At 36.2% G+C, this 15,276-nt stretch overlaps 1 long non-coding RNA gene across 2 annotated transcripts in view; it reads right to left on the bottom strand.

Moving 5' to 3' along the window:
* LOC121098163 overlaps positions 1-1,284 on the bottom strand; it is a 76,906-nt gene extending 75,622 nt beyond the window's left edge. For both annotated transcript variants that reach the window (XR_005831192.1, XR_005831191.1), the window contains exon 1: positions 1,034-1,284. This is a non-coding gene — a long non-coding RNA (uncharacterized LOC121098163). The remainder of the gene's footprint in view (positions 1-1,033) is intronic.
* Positions 1,285-15,276: the final 13,992 nt, after the last annotated feature.

Below are 15,276 nucleotides of genomic sequence, written 5' to 3'. Positions count from 1 at the left end.
TCACTGTTTTGTTTTAAATCAGGTTGTTTTTACAACTAGACTTCAATTATTAATGTTAATGTTACTAAGTACTCTGAGTGAATCAAACACATTCTGTTTGACCTGATTATTTTTTTTCCTTTTTAGAATGCAAACACTCAGTTACTTGTATTACTCTACAGATGAGTATTAGTCATCCAAACTTTTTGCAAAGCACATTCTAGCTTACATGTCTGCATATGCTTTATGCATAGCGAGAAACAGTAAGATTTAAAGTAATTCCAGGTGTGTAATGCACAGATGAGAAACAAGAAAAGAAAATGTGCAGCCCAGGTCAAGCGGAAAGACCAATGTGAAAGGTATCTGACATTGTATGGCCATTTGTTTTCCTGAGCTTCCAGTATCCTCTCAAACTGCAGTGCATGTCCCTGAACTGAGGAAGATAAGAGAGTCATATATTGTCCTGAAGGATGTGCTAAGGACATACAATGCTCCAGGCATGAACACTGAACACAAGGTATGACTTGAAAAATGTCAGAAGATAAGGGATGAATGAAGGTGCATGTGACCTCCATTGTTCAAGGGCTTGAAACAGAGACAAACTCAGAAAAAGGTATCGATTTTGGTAAAGTCACTGTCTGTACAGACAAGAGGACCGTTCACATTCTTGAATTTTAACTGCAACTATTTTAATATTTCCATCTTCATCACACCCAGAAAACAACAGAACTCTAAAAAGTGCTGGAGTAATAGCTTAAGAAAACCTTACAAAGAGGTTAATATTCACAGTATTTCCTGGAAAGCTACTTATCCAACTATACACACACACACACACAGATATATATATATATATAAAATACTGCATGGCTAAAGCACACAGGAGCACAGGAAACCATACTTATCCCTACCACTAGAAGAAAATGGCATTCATTACTCCAACCTCCTAATGTCCCTGCACAAAAGCTATATCCAGCAAAGATTTTCAGTTCTTCTTCCTAAATATCCATTACCACCTAAAACAAGACAGTGAGAACCAAATAACCCGAAAGCTCACCTGGAGCCAATTCTGCCTCTGCACTACCATAATATCACAGTACCTGCTGGTTAGGAAGGTTAGAAACTTAAAATGAAATTCTTCCAGGCAGGAGGATCTCAGACTTGCCACGTTCCAGATGAATTCTGTAACAGTTGAGCTCCTGGACACTAGGAAAAAAAGGCCATTTTCCCATGTCTCCATCCAGGACGTCTAGCGCTGACAATTTTTCCTTGTCTTTGAAATTATTTAGTAAATATGACTAAATCTGTGAGGAGACAACCTACGTAGCTTAGTATATTTTTTTCCAAATAAATAATCTGGGGCAATTAAAAAAAAAGCAAGCTTAGTTCTGTTTTGTGACCTATTTTTGTACCACTCATCTAAGACATAACCCTCTCTATCAACAAATCCAATTTTCTCTCATCAGCTAACCCACAGAACAAAGCAGATGGATTCACAGTCATGCACAAGAACTTGTCATTACAGAACATAAGATGCCCTTCACAGAATTAACTTATGAAAAATATTGCAATTATCTGTTCATAGAGAGCTTTCTGGAAGCAGTCTCTCTTCCTTTCTGTTTCCAAGACCTGTAGTAAGTTAGCATGACTAACATGCTTCTATGGCCTCCATCATTATGGTATCAGCATGACTTACAAACATTAATTCATAGATCTATGGATTGTAAGGCCAGAACGAACTATTGGGACAGTCTAGACTGACATTGTTCATGATGCAGACCAACAATTTTTGCATCAAGACTGTCGCTTCTGCTGTGCTAGAAAATACCTTTCAGAAAATTCTTTAGCCTTCACGAAAAGATTACAGTTGATAGAAATTCTAATCTGTCTGTAATGATTACCTTTCTGGCCTTTTAAAAACATTCCCTTTATTTCCACTCTGAATAGGTCCATTTTTGGCTTTCACTCACTGTATCTGCTTATCCCTTTTTTAGAAATTAAAGGGCAATCAGAAATATCTTGGACATCAAGACAAGGTAAAGCTAAGTCTCCTTTTTTCAGAAGTTGAAACAATTTGGCCTTTTCTCGCCTTCTCTGCTATGATCTTTTTTTATGAGTTTTCTGAACAGGCTTCTCTTTCAACTGTTTGCTGAGCTCTTACACTTTTTTATTTAACTTTTCCAAACTCTTTTTTTCTTTTTAAGATTGGCCAATATTCAAAAATCTTTGCCTCCCCAGTTCAACATAGAGTGGAAATAAAATTGCTTTACTCCATAAATGTTCACTATAAAATTAGCGTAAAGTACAGTATTTGCTCTTGTGAGGAAAAGAACGGTTACATCCATTTTTCAAATAAAAAAAACCAGAGATAAAGCATTCTGAAAGGAAGCGTGTGGCAGAATCAGGACTCGAACACCTACTCATTTTTCAGTCTAGCCATAAAGACAAGATTATCCTAACCCTTAATTAAACACAGATCAACTTCCAGCATATAGAAAAGGAGATTAATGCAAGTTCTTAGACCTGTTTGTGTCTTTTGATAGGAATTATGATCAGCAGTGATGGTATTTATGACCTCTAATACACTATGTGCCATGTATACATATTTTCTCTATCAAACTAAGATGCCACTCAGTTTCTTAGGTTTTCTATAATTTTTTTTAAAGAAATTGTGGTTTATTCTGAACTGTTCTTCAGAGAAACACAACCCCTTACATGCCATTTATCCACATCAGTACTATCACCACAACACATTTTCTTTCATACATTCCACGTTCAGAGTCTGTCACTTCCAGACTGAGATGGGACACTGTTTTTCATAGTGCACTGCCATCTTCATGGTTACATCAACTAAAGTGCATGTATGTTTCTCTACTGTTAGCTTCTGTTGTTGTGATTTGAAAAAATGACAGAAGACTTAACTTCTGATTTGATGAACAACAGAGACCTACTGGCTGAAACAATGATCCTGCACCTTTGATTTTATTTTTTTTAGTATTTTTTAGTATTATTTTAGTATTTAATTTTCTATTAAATACAATCCTTTTTTTTAATTATTTAGAATTTGCCCAAAATAGCAATGCTCAGCACCCTGTAAAAAAACACAAGAAACATTTTTCTCGTGCCAATAAACACTTAAAAAACCATGATCTGCTCCTGATCAGTAAGACTTCCAAAGTGATACTAAGACACTGGAAATAGCAAATCAGAGCAATTTTGTTCTCATTGTTCTGGGGTCACTATTCTCTCAAAAGAGGAAGATTTATTGTGGCAGAAATGATAGACGGATCATCTTCTCCACCCCTCCTCCTTAACCTTCTGTAGACTTTCTCCACCTTTTCAATTTCTTGTCCCTCTGTACGTGTTATCTCTAGCAATGCAATGCTGACTCCTGTTACACCCTGATAATGAGCATTTTAAAATGCAGTTCTTCTTCGGAAAAGTTACTCATATTTTCCAATTATTCTGATACTAAGACTGAATTTTTACTTATTTTCAAAGGTTTATCTACAACGTGCTGAAGTGATTTTAATTCTTCTATTTTACTATCATCCAGTATGCTTATACAGTGTATTATTAATCCTTCTTATACCACCATAAAGTCAAAGGAAGACTATCATAGCAATTTTGTTTTTATTCCAAATATACTAGCTAAGACTTCAGCTTTAATAGAAAAGCATTTTTATTATTTTTTCTTTTTAACTGCTATAGAAAAGGGATTGCTTCTGTGAAAGTTCAGGGAATTTTATGTACAAGTCATAAATTTTGTACCAGAAAAATGTGCCACTGTATGTAGGACTAGCTATATGTAAGTCCCACACCAAAGAAAATGGAGGGTAATTAAACTTCATGGCTCTCAATCTGTGATGGTGATATTAGGAGAAAAAAAATCAGCTGAACACTAAGCAAACCTGTCCAGCCCAAGAATAATTTGTGAAGAAATTTCTCCAGAAGCAGAATAAATATTATACACTAAGAATTAGTTTTATTAATTTTGTCTGATTTTGACCATTTTCTGTAAGTTAGATGTTACCTGGGATAACTTATAGAGATCTCAACCAAAAAAAAAAAAAAAATACAGACAGGATAAATGAAGAGGCATGCTTTAGGGCCAGATGGAAACTGAACGGACAAAGACAGACTCCACGATGTAGAGAGGGAGCAGATCAATTAAGACCTCCTTCAAAAACTCAGGTTGCTTTTTTGAGAAGTTCCCACGATTAGAGCCTTACAAAAATCCAAACCCTACATTTTTCAGGAGTTAAACTTCTCTTTTGAAGTGTTTTCTCATGCTATCACTAAATATCTTTACTTCTTGTCAGCATAGTGTTTTCTTTCTACTTTCTGTTAAGTAATTCAACATGACATAGCCTGCTAAAAACATTTAAATCACTGCACTGAAGAAAAGTTTATACTATATTAATCCTGTTTCCAATCTTTTAGGGAGGGAATCAGTAGCAATTCAAAATTCAGAGAATAAATTTATACAAAAAATAACTAAATTCCCTATTACAAGCCTCTTTCTGTATACTGACAGTGTTTTTAATATACTTTGCAAGATATACTTCTAAATTACAGAAACAAACACCCATCCTTAAACGGAAATGTTAAAATTAAAGCTTTTCTTACTGGGATAATTAAATATAGCTGAAGACTGAAAGGGCTATTTTTTAGTTGCAACTTTTTTTTTTTATATAACCTTTAAAACAGTATCATGAATTTTAAGAACTAAAAAAAGTTTCTTATCAAACATAACCCTTTAAAAAGTGAATAAAAGTGGAGGTAGAATGAGGTAAATCCCATTTTCTGACCTATGTTTAGCCTGAAAAACAGAAAAAATAGATTTCTCAAAAAAAAAAAAAAAACAAAAACAAAAACAAAACAACACCACAACCATAACATCTTCATAAATAATTTGTACTCTGATAGGGGAGAAGGCTTCAATGTCTACCACTGATTGTTTACTTACGGTTAAGAGTAAAAACAAAATAATAAACCAAAACAAAGAGATTCAGTCTTGTTTCTATTTTATTTCTATTCTACCTTATAGAAGTACATGTGGTTTGCAAGAAAACACTGCTGTTCAAAACAATGCCCGTCATTCCAAGCTTGGATTAAACTTCCACAAGCTTGAGCATGAATGTTCATGGTGAAATGGCCCATTAGGTCACAAAATAAATTTAAACAATAAAATATTGAACATGGTAAATACATAAAATATAGCCAATGTAAGCCATGAAATGTTTGATTTCATTCAAAAAAACATCACAATCAGTAGGAATCAAACTATTTTATGGGAGCTGCAGTGAACTAATTTTACACAAAATATTGCAATATGTCAAAAGAGAATGGACACTGATATATCCTTTGATTGTATCCCTATGTCAATGAAAGGGATACTGGTACTGAATTAAGACTCACATGATATTTGCATCTTAACGTATATTTACATTATTCCACTCTTAAACTATGCAAATCAGACTTCCAATTAGTACCTACCCTCAATTAGCTTTGATATTGCCAGTTTAGTGCTGAATAAGATGTACATTTATATGTAAATGAAATTCCCTTCTTAAAATTTGCCTTAAAATAAATTACTTTTGGGGTAATTGTAGGGGATGAGAAAGGGAGATCCCTGTTTGTTTTTCTCATGTTTAGCAGTGTACAGCACACATCCTAAAAGTAAACTACCACTACTATTATCATTATTATTAATTTATTATTGATGTAATTTCATACTAAGCTAAACAATTTTTACTGGATGTCTGATATTGGTTGGTCAGAGATTTCACCCTCTGAAGGTTACAGGCACAGCTTTCTTACACAATTTTAAATAGAAAGAGAATTTATTCTATGGCGCGCAACATTTTTCTCATTTTGAAGCCATCCTCTCACCATCTGGGTTTAAACTCTCGGTAGATTTCCACTGTAATGGTGTGAATGGAGGACACTCAGGAGGTACTGTTGAAAACCCCTCTACAGAAGAGGAAATTTTATGTTCTTTTGAGATGAACAATTGAAGAAAGAGAACTCAGAAGGAAGAGTTTGGCTCTTCTAATAACAGTGATCCATAAGAAAGTCCCGGGCACAGTCCACAACTCAGTCCTCTCTAAGGGTTCACTACAAGTCTACCTTCTTGTCCAATGTTTTAAAAGAAATTTAAGTGTGGAACCCAAGACCATATACCTGAGCATTTAAATTGGAACACCTCCTTTGTAGCTGGACAAGCTACAACAATCTATACCACTTTGAGACGCTGAAGCTAAACCAGTGATTAAAACTTAAATATTTGCCTTCCAGGTAATTTATTTCTGTACTTTCCCTTTCTGTTTCTTTCTTCTCCTTGTACTAGCTTTGGTTACTTGTAAAATGAAGGTTCTTTCCTCAAAAAAACTTGAGCCTTTTTCTACACTGAGACAAATCTGCGACTTTTTCATTAGTGTATGTGTGTGCCTGTGTACATATACACATGTATATCTCTCTGTGTGTGTATTCATAGTAAGTAGGGCTTTCTTCCTGATGACATTAAGGGGCAGCATGCACACAGCAAGTATGAAAGTCTGATTTAAATCATACCAAATTCTAACAAAACACCTGAACATTGATCCACTATAGCCCAGTGGAGTGACAACCTCCTCATTATTCTCTGTTGGTCGCTTTACCTTGACTGGAAATTCTGTCCTTTTCATCAAAAGTTTTGTCAAGACAATCAAATCCAAATTTTCTAAAGGAGAGCTTATCAATCACCATGGTTTTGATGACAAAACATTCTTGATCAGACCTTGTCACTTTTTTTTTTTTTCCTCTGCCATCTGCCTGTAACCATCTGTTATTTGTTTTAAGATTAAAAGTGATTTAGGACAGGAAGTCTTGTTAGTTTTTGTTTGCAAAATACCTAGCATAGGAGGGTCGTGGTCCAAGCCAGAAAGCTACTGTAATTCAATCAATAAATACAATAATCTACAATAACAAGTTCCCTGGCAAGGAGGTGCAGAATGAAAGCAGTGTAGTAGGGCTTCCTATGGTCTCTTCTGTGTAAACTGAATATTCTAATCCCAGGCATTAAGTGAAGTTTTGATAATGAATAGTTTGGTCCTGGCTCTGAATGATCAGGTAAATTTTACTTATTTTCTGTAAAATGTTGTTGGTTTGGGTTGTTTGGTTTTGGGTTTTTTTTTAATTTTAGTAACATTTTCACTTGGAGCAAAAGATGTCATGGACCATGCCTCTGGTTGCATCCTTCATTCAGGGAAGCCTGTAATTTTGAGGCAACTCTTTCTGTGTTTGCTTGCTTTGCCACTTCCCTCAAGTAGCTTCATCTTTTCTTTTACACATAGCAGCTGAATACAAGATAAATCTTTTTCAGTAGGTGCAATGTTAGCTTCTAAGCAGCCTCTGGGGAGTGTGAGGAGACAGGTCTGTACTGCATTGACATTCTACATTCCCACACTCCCACAGTGAGTATATTGCTTTTGTGACACTGGTGGCCCATTCAGCAATACTGGCTAATTCCAGCTCCACAGTCCTTTATTAAGTGTTTTGTTTTGTTTGACCTCGCATCACAGGATCATCTTGCCAACCTCTGACTTTTTCATTACCTTTCATTACCTCTCATTTCAGCTTTCCCTACATTACACTCTCATCTTCAGAGACTTGCAGTCATAACACCTGGATTAATTAAGTGATCTGCATAGCAGTAACACTGTTGCCCTCTGCAAAAATGCCACGCCACCAGCTTCTAACTAAGAATGACAGAAATCCAGCCCTGAAGGCAGCAAAGCGAACAGCTTTAACTCCTACAAAGTTTCTCCTGGAATCTCAAAAGGCGTAAGCCAGGAATGAGAGGGGTGATAGTGATGGATGGTAGGTTAGTATTTTCAGTGAATGTACACCAGCAAGTACTTTCCCAGAAGATGGCTATTTAGTTTTGTAGTCTAGCAGAAAGATGGAATAGTATTAGGCCTCGTGTTTTCTTAATCTTTCCTATCTCTCTTGGCATGCAAGTCAAGGTTTCATGTTGTACTCTCCGATCTGTTCTTCCTACTGCACTTAGTCTCTCCCCAAAAGGGTCACTCACATGTGTTACTTTGAAAGCAAAGGAAACTGAGGCAAGTAAGTTCTCATTCTGGTTGCAGACAGTAGCCATTACTCTTTAGCCTTTCTGCCGAAGTGCTCTTTAGACGCACTTCAAATAGAGAGCGTCAGGACAGCAGACTGTTCAGCTTACACATGAGGAACCTTCGGATCAGTCCTCAGATCCAGTGCCAGCCTCCAGCTCCCACCAGTTCAGGGCTGGGGAACTGAAGGGGTCAGGTAAAGCCACATGGCTTCAGGCTTGCACAGTACACTAGGGCACACTCTCTGACACCTTTTGGTGTATTTGAAGGGTCTGCTTTCCTGATGTGCACTAACGCAAAATGCTTTGTTACCCTTCCCCCCCCCCCTTTTTTTTTTCTGGAAAGGCAATGAAATTAAAATACAGGAAATACCCCTAAGAAAACAAAATACTTTTTTACAGTCACTTGTGAGGTAGAACTGAAATCCTTTCACACTTTATAAAAGTTGCATTCTTCAAAACTATTTTCTCAGGGGATTTTTTTTAATCTTTTTGTCCACCACAAGATACACTGTAAATTTTACTGCAATAGGCTGAAGCGTTCAAGCATATTTCTGGTTTTTACATACACTGTACTGTAATTCAACCTCTCCCCGTAATTCTCATTCCTCCCCCAAAAATTATGAGTGTGCCAAGTTACTGTTGTGCTCTTCATCTGTTTAATGCACACACAGTTCAGATGACAGCAGCTCATGTTAAACTCTCCTGATGTCATTACCAATTAAGGAGGCTATAATTCAGACATTTACTTGCAGCTTCTCCATTTGTCACTGAAATATTTTCCACAGTCCTGCATGTCACTTGAGCTATTTAGAGTGAAACCTGTGACGGTTCTATAAATTGTAGCTAAAATAAGAAAGCCTGAATCTCAGGTAGACACAATTAATGTGATTTCCTACATAAGGTCAGAATTGCTGCTTCCTCTTCTTAACATGCATCATTCTCCTATCCTCTAATAAAGGTTTATTTCCAGTTCTGCTGCATGAGGGCACCATACCTGGTTTTTTCTCCCCCTTGTTTATCGCAGATTTCTAATCACAACTTCTTAAATGTCTTTTAAGTTGTCCTATTCTTTTCTGAACTTTACTGCTTCAGTTAAAGCACTTCAGGCTTAGGAGTTCCACAAATTGTCTTCTCTGGGAACTTTGCTGTTATGCTTACTGCTTGCAGACTTTCAGGTCCCTGAGAGCTCATCTTACAACACAGTCCATTTTACCATTTTTTGGTCTCTATTAAGACCGTGCTGATACAAACAAAGAAGAAAAAGAAAAAACATCCCGAAAATAACTGAAAAAGCAAGAAAACTTTCACTGGCCAAATTCCTTAATCCAAAAAATCAACGTATTTTATCTAACCCTTCCCAGGGCAGTAAACATTTTGTTTAAGGGAGCTTACGTTTAGTTACAGGTGAATCTTCAGTGATCATAATACCATATGTATTAAATAAAGCCATAAAGCAGGAAAGAAAGGTCATTGGGGTAGTTAGTGACAATGTCTCCCACTCAGTGGAATGCACCAAGAACCATTCTTCCAGGCTTGCTTTTGAATATGTGATCCTATCTTCTCCTTGCCCTATCCTAATGCTAGGAAAAGCTGGCATTTGGGGGGGGGTGTTTGGTTTTCTGAAGAGTTTTTAAGGGTGTGCTTGGCCCTTATTTGCAGGCTTTTCTGTCATGCAACTGGGAATTTCATTATTAAAGAAGAAGTGCTAAAACTTCCACAAAATACCATGATTTCAGCAAATGCCATGATTCCAGCAGTTGATATTTTGAGAAGGACAAACAAACAGAAATCAAAATTGCAAGAACCCTAGTAACACTCCAGGAGACAGCAACTATGCCAACATGTGGAAATCATTTAAAGACAGCAGTGTAGGACTTATCTCAAAGTCAACGTAAGTTCATCATAGTCTGTAAGAACAACTAAACAGCTATATTAACATTTGCAACAGGAAATTGAATTCTGTAATCAATGAACACTGAAGAATTGCCATAATATTTTAGTGTGCATTTTCTTAGGAGTTTGATTCCAGAAATTAGGGGTAGGAAGGACATCAGATACAAATGTTTCTGGGAAGAAATAATGACCAAATGGTCCCACTGTATGGCTTAAGAAAAAAAAAAAAAAATCCCTACACATCTGTAAATAACTCTAAACCAAGCTGTGCTTTATTTTTTTTTCACAGCTGGAATACTAGTTTTTATTACAGCTCAACTGGCATTGCAAATTAAAATCCATCTCTGTTTGTTAAACTGCTACTTAAAATGGCTTCCACCAACTGTTACAGTTGGATATTATGTTGTCATTTATGCATTAAGTGGGAATGGTTCAATAGCATGAATATTTAAAAACAAGTACATGGAAAGTATTTTAATTGGGTTTCCTTTGCTAACTGCTGAGTTATGTTCCCAAGGTTTGGTCAAAGCTTGCTTAATTTTTCATTACCTATGAAGCAGCATCCATAGTGGATTTTGGTAAGTGAATTAATGGGATCAAGATCCTCTATAGGTGTATCGCAAGGTGTCTGATCATAGCAGAACAGCTTTGCACTTTTAACGGACATTAATTAAAGTACTCAGCAGACTTCTACCATGCTGGTTAGTCTATGCTGAACAAGTTAGTTGGTGAACTCTTCCTTAGAGATGTTAACTGGGAAAAAGAACCACCACGTTACCATGAGTATAGGTACTACAGAATGACTGTAAGCACACTGGAAACATTGGAACTTTTGGTAGAGATTTTCAAAGGTTCATACTGGAGGCTATGCATGAAAATTTGTATTTTCATGGCCTGCTACATCTATAAAGGCCCAACATCAATGGAAGCTGACGTGAACTTTGCAAAATTGATAACAGTATCAGGATCTAGGCCTAATTTAATTTAAAATATCTGAGGATACAGCAGGCAATTGTCAGAAGTAAACAGATTATTTATATGGGAGTTAAACAGTTCTGAAAAATTACAGTAAGTCTTCACCATCAGGTTTTGAAATTATCTCTTAATGACTGACTGCAACTTCCTCAGACATTACAATTTTTTTTTTCTCTTTGAACTATAAATAACAGCCTGCAAGTGACACAAGTATCAGTCTTATCTTTACTCAGAGACAGTCACATCCAAGACATCTTTGTTAAGGTTGTTCATGAACATTCCCCCAGACCATCTAACTTTACAGAAATCCCCATGATACATATACTGAAGTTACTGCTTTTATGATCGCTGAGTTATGACACACATTGTTAAGGCCTTATCCAAAGAGCTATCAACTACTCAACACTTAGGAAAAAATCAGCACATTTATTTAGAAACCAAGTAAGATTTTTATAAATGTAAGATGATTCCTAAATTTTGTTACAGTTCAGTAGGGCCCAGACATCTAAAATAGCTTCAATAATACTGTTGAAAATATCTCCATTTATTCGTATGCCTTTGACATCCTTACCCTTAGAATTTTTTTTAAGCCACTTGCACTTTTACTGGAAACCTTCAAGGAAGGGCAGCTACTCCTCACGGTGATCACTGAATGACTGTACAGGCCCGGAGAGTTCACAGCCTTCCCAGCTTGCTTTCTACATCAAGTCTTCCTGACAAGTGTTACAGAGAGTATAAATCTCATTTCTTATGTTTTCTAATTGGCTTTGCATACTAACTCGAAAACAGATACACCTAAGTGCCCTGTACTTCAAGTGACCAAGTCTGTATCTCTTCATTATTGAAATATTTTGTAGGTGTAAAACTAAGTATTTTGAAAAACATTATGTTAACTACTTCTTTCCTTAAAGTGATGGAGATTGTCCTTCACATTCTGAGTCTTTAAAGTATTTAATATCAGTAAGGAAGTATCTCCTAGCCACCGTATTTCCCAAATAAAACAGACAGCAGATTCACTGCCTGCTACTGAAAAATTCTCTTTCCTCCAATCTAGTTATTCTTCCCTTGACTAAAGTAAATGAGTCTGTGAAGTTGAATGAAACTTCTAAAACTCCTCATATTGGCTTTTAAGATAATCACATTGGGTTTAAAGATATCGTAAGACAATAAACATTTCTATACTTGGGGCAAAGGAAAATTACTCCTCCCCTGGAAAATAATATGCTTAGTTTTAGCACTATGTGGATTTTGTATGTGATTATTCTTGGTGTATATTAGATAATTAAGTGCATCATTTGACATGTCTCCTCACATCTGACTGAATTCCCAACACACTTTCCTAGTTGTTCTCATTGTTTTTAAAGGGATGGAGTGGTGGTGTGGGAGTACCACAAACAGAACTTCAGAAAATTTAGTTTTCTTTTTCTGACCAGTGCACACTGATCTCCCAAGTTAGAGCACTACTTCCATAAAACTTTCCTGCTTCAAAGTGATAATGTACTTAAATTATTAAAAAAGGAAATCTTTATTAACAGTTATCTTACTCTGAGGTTTACCTCCATTTGAACTTCCCAGGCAGACCAAACCCATGTGCCCATGGGTATTGATGAATAGACACTTTACATTCTTGAAGGTGTTTCAGAGTATTTACTGTCTTCAGAATAGAAAATCTGTCAGCTTAGTTTTAAGTAGATTTCAGGTCAGGTCTCCTCTCCAAAATATCTACTAATTTTTAAGAAACATCATTGTTGATTCTAACACTGAAGAATCAAACCATTTTGCCTATTTTTCCATAGGTATTTTATCTCTAAGTACAGAGTATATGTCTCTGTGTACCCAACTCCTTTACATCTTGAGTCTCAATGTTTTCCTTCTATCTCTGCCTCCCCTTCTCTGATACGACTGTCCTTTCAACTTCAACAGCACTCCAGAATTCTAAGAAATATTTTTCTTTTGGTTTTTAGGTTTGAGAACCTTTCAATTCACTGGAAACTCGAGAGGATATTAAAGACTCACTGAAATCAGCTATTTAGATTAACTCCATTTTTTCCACTTCAGGACATCAGTATACTATTGAACTGATTTTTAAAAATCATAGTATTTCAGTGTAAAGAAATGATTTCTAGTTCAGTGATCCCAAAATGTTTGATTTTAATTTAAAGTGTCAAAATAACATTTATTACTGTGTCTTTCAGAATATTTCTACCTCAGAAAATAAACATTTTTCTTTCAGTTTCAGGGCAAAACCAAATGTTTTGGTGGGGTTTTGGTGGTTTTTATTATTATTAGCTACTCACTATCCAGAAAGAGACTGTTGTCACAACTCATAAGCTTCTCCCTGTGCAAAATATGTATCTATAGAAATTAACCAACTGTTTGTCTTGGCACAGAGAACTGTAAGTCTTAAATCTGCAAATAGTTAATTACCGCCAAAAGACCCCATTTTTTTTTTTTTCCTAGGGATACTGAATGCAGAGACACATAATTTGAGGCAGGTTGTACTCTCATTATTTTGAACACATCAGAAATGGGAAATAGCCTGCAGGGATAAGCCTATTTTGAAGGACCTGACATTTATGGAAAAGAATAAGATATTGTATGAAGATATGATGGATCATGACTGATACAAGAGTTTTCCCACTGACAATCCACTATATTTTAAGGTTTCTGTCTTCATAATATTAATGACAAAATTCTCCATCCAGTTGGACGGAGAATTTTTGGGAGTTCTTTCTCTTTTAAGAGAGAAAGAAAATTCTAACTTCATTTCAGGAACAGAAATTAAAGGCTGAGTCACTGACTTGAAAAAAAAAAAAAAAAAAAGGGCAAGTTGCCAATTGTAAGTGTTACTTAGAAGAAGGACCTTCTATAGAGGTGGGGACTTTTTTCCACATGACCACAAAGAGAAGAGAGGGGTACACTTCACGATTCAGAACATCTCAGTTTTCCACCTGCAGACAGCATTAGACTTCCCTGCCCTCCCATCAGACATAGCACACTATTTCTATGATTAATATTGAGATACCAGATAAGTTTAAGTATGGGGGTTTTGTCTATGGTACTCAAGCATAAATAAGCATGACAAGGTTGACATTCCTTCATCAAATCATAAAAGTCCCTCTTAGAAGGGAAATGCCTGAAATATTCAGTAAAAGGAAGAAATTTAAACTGGTTAGTCAGGAAGGTCAGCTAAGTTAACCACAAATTTATGTAATTTTCCTTTCCTGTCAGCCTTTTCCAAACTAACATGTCATACAATGTATAATCATGGGACAGCAAATGAGGACATCAGACAGTGTTTCCTTTGAACGACTAGCAGACTTCTGCTTTCTTCATCTTCTGATGAAGAGTTGTGTAAACTCACCCAGTAGTGGAGATGGGAATTACCTCATCTGCATCAGACAAGAACGAATGATAAAACGTAACAAAAGTAGGAATGTGATGTTCAGGAAGTCTAAGAAAAAGAAAAAAAAAAGCTGGTGTGATCTAACAGTAAATCCACACTACAAGTATGGGGAGATGAATCAAACATATTTTGAACGCAATTCATCAAACTTATTATCTTAGAAGAGCAATACAACAATCGAGAGAACTAATGCTACTACTTCACAGAACTTGGCAAAAGGAGAATCTGAATCAGTCTGTCTTTCTATCTCACATGCACACTCCCATATGTGATAGCATTAAGCAGCAGTGTCATATGTTATTATGTCTGATTGCTTCAATGGGCAATTTCTCAAGTAAGTTAGGCCTTGGGAAACTCTTCAATTCCAAACCTAATCAGGAAACTTGCAACTCCATAGACTGCACTTGCTGAAATACACTGCTCTTCAGCTGACCTTCAGGAAATGCAGCATCAGTTGGAAGCATGCCTCACTCCAGGTCTGACTCAGAATTTAATTACATTAGTGAAGGGTAAGATCTGAAAAGCTGACGCTGGTTTTATTCCAACCACTGAGCTTGTTGCCAGCTTAGTTATCAACCTCCATTCAGCTGAATGGTCACTTGGGAATCTGTGGTGGCAACGTTTATATGAAGCTGGTTTTCCTGTGGTGGCTACTCTCGTGGCAGACACGACTGCCTAGGGTAAAGGGGGATGCCCAGTAACACACTTCAGCTACGTAGGAGCTAACTTGTAAACTGTTTTAGAAATACTAAAATGTTGCAGAGACAAAACTGCTTGATTTATACCTAAAAACCAAAACTGACCCTATACTTTTGACACACTGTTAAGCCTAATCACAGGTGATTGTAGAAGAGATCCAGAATTATTATTGCCAACGTTTCTGTCTAGTGCAGGAGATAACACACAA

This window comes from Falco naumanni, chromosome 15 (genome assembly GCF_017639655.2).
Source record: "Falco naumanni isolate bFalNau1 chromosome 15, bFalNau1.pat, whole genome shotgun sequence".
Lineage (NCBI taxonomy): Eukaryota > Metazoa > Chordata > Aves > Falconiformes > Falconidae > Falco > Falco naumanni.
The sequence above is the reverse complement of the archived record's forward strand: the minus strand, read 5'-3'. Positions and strand labels throughout refer to the sequence as shown.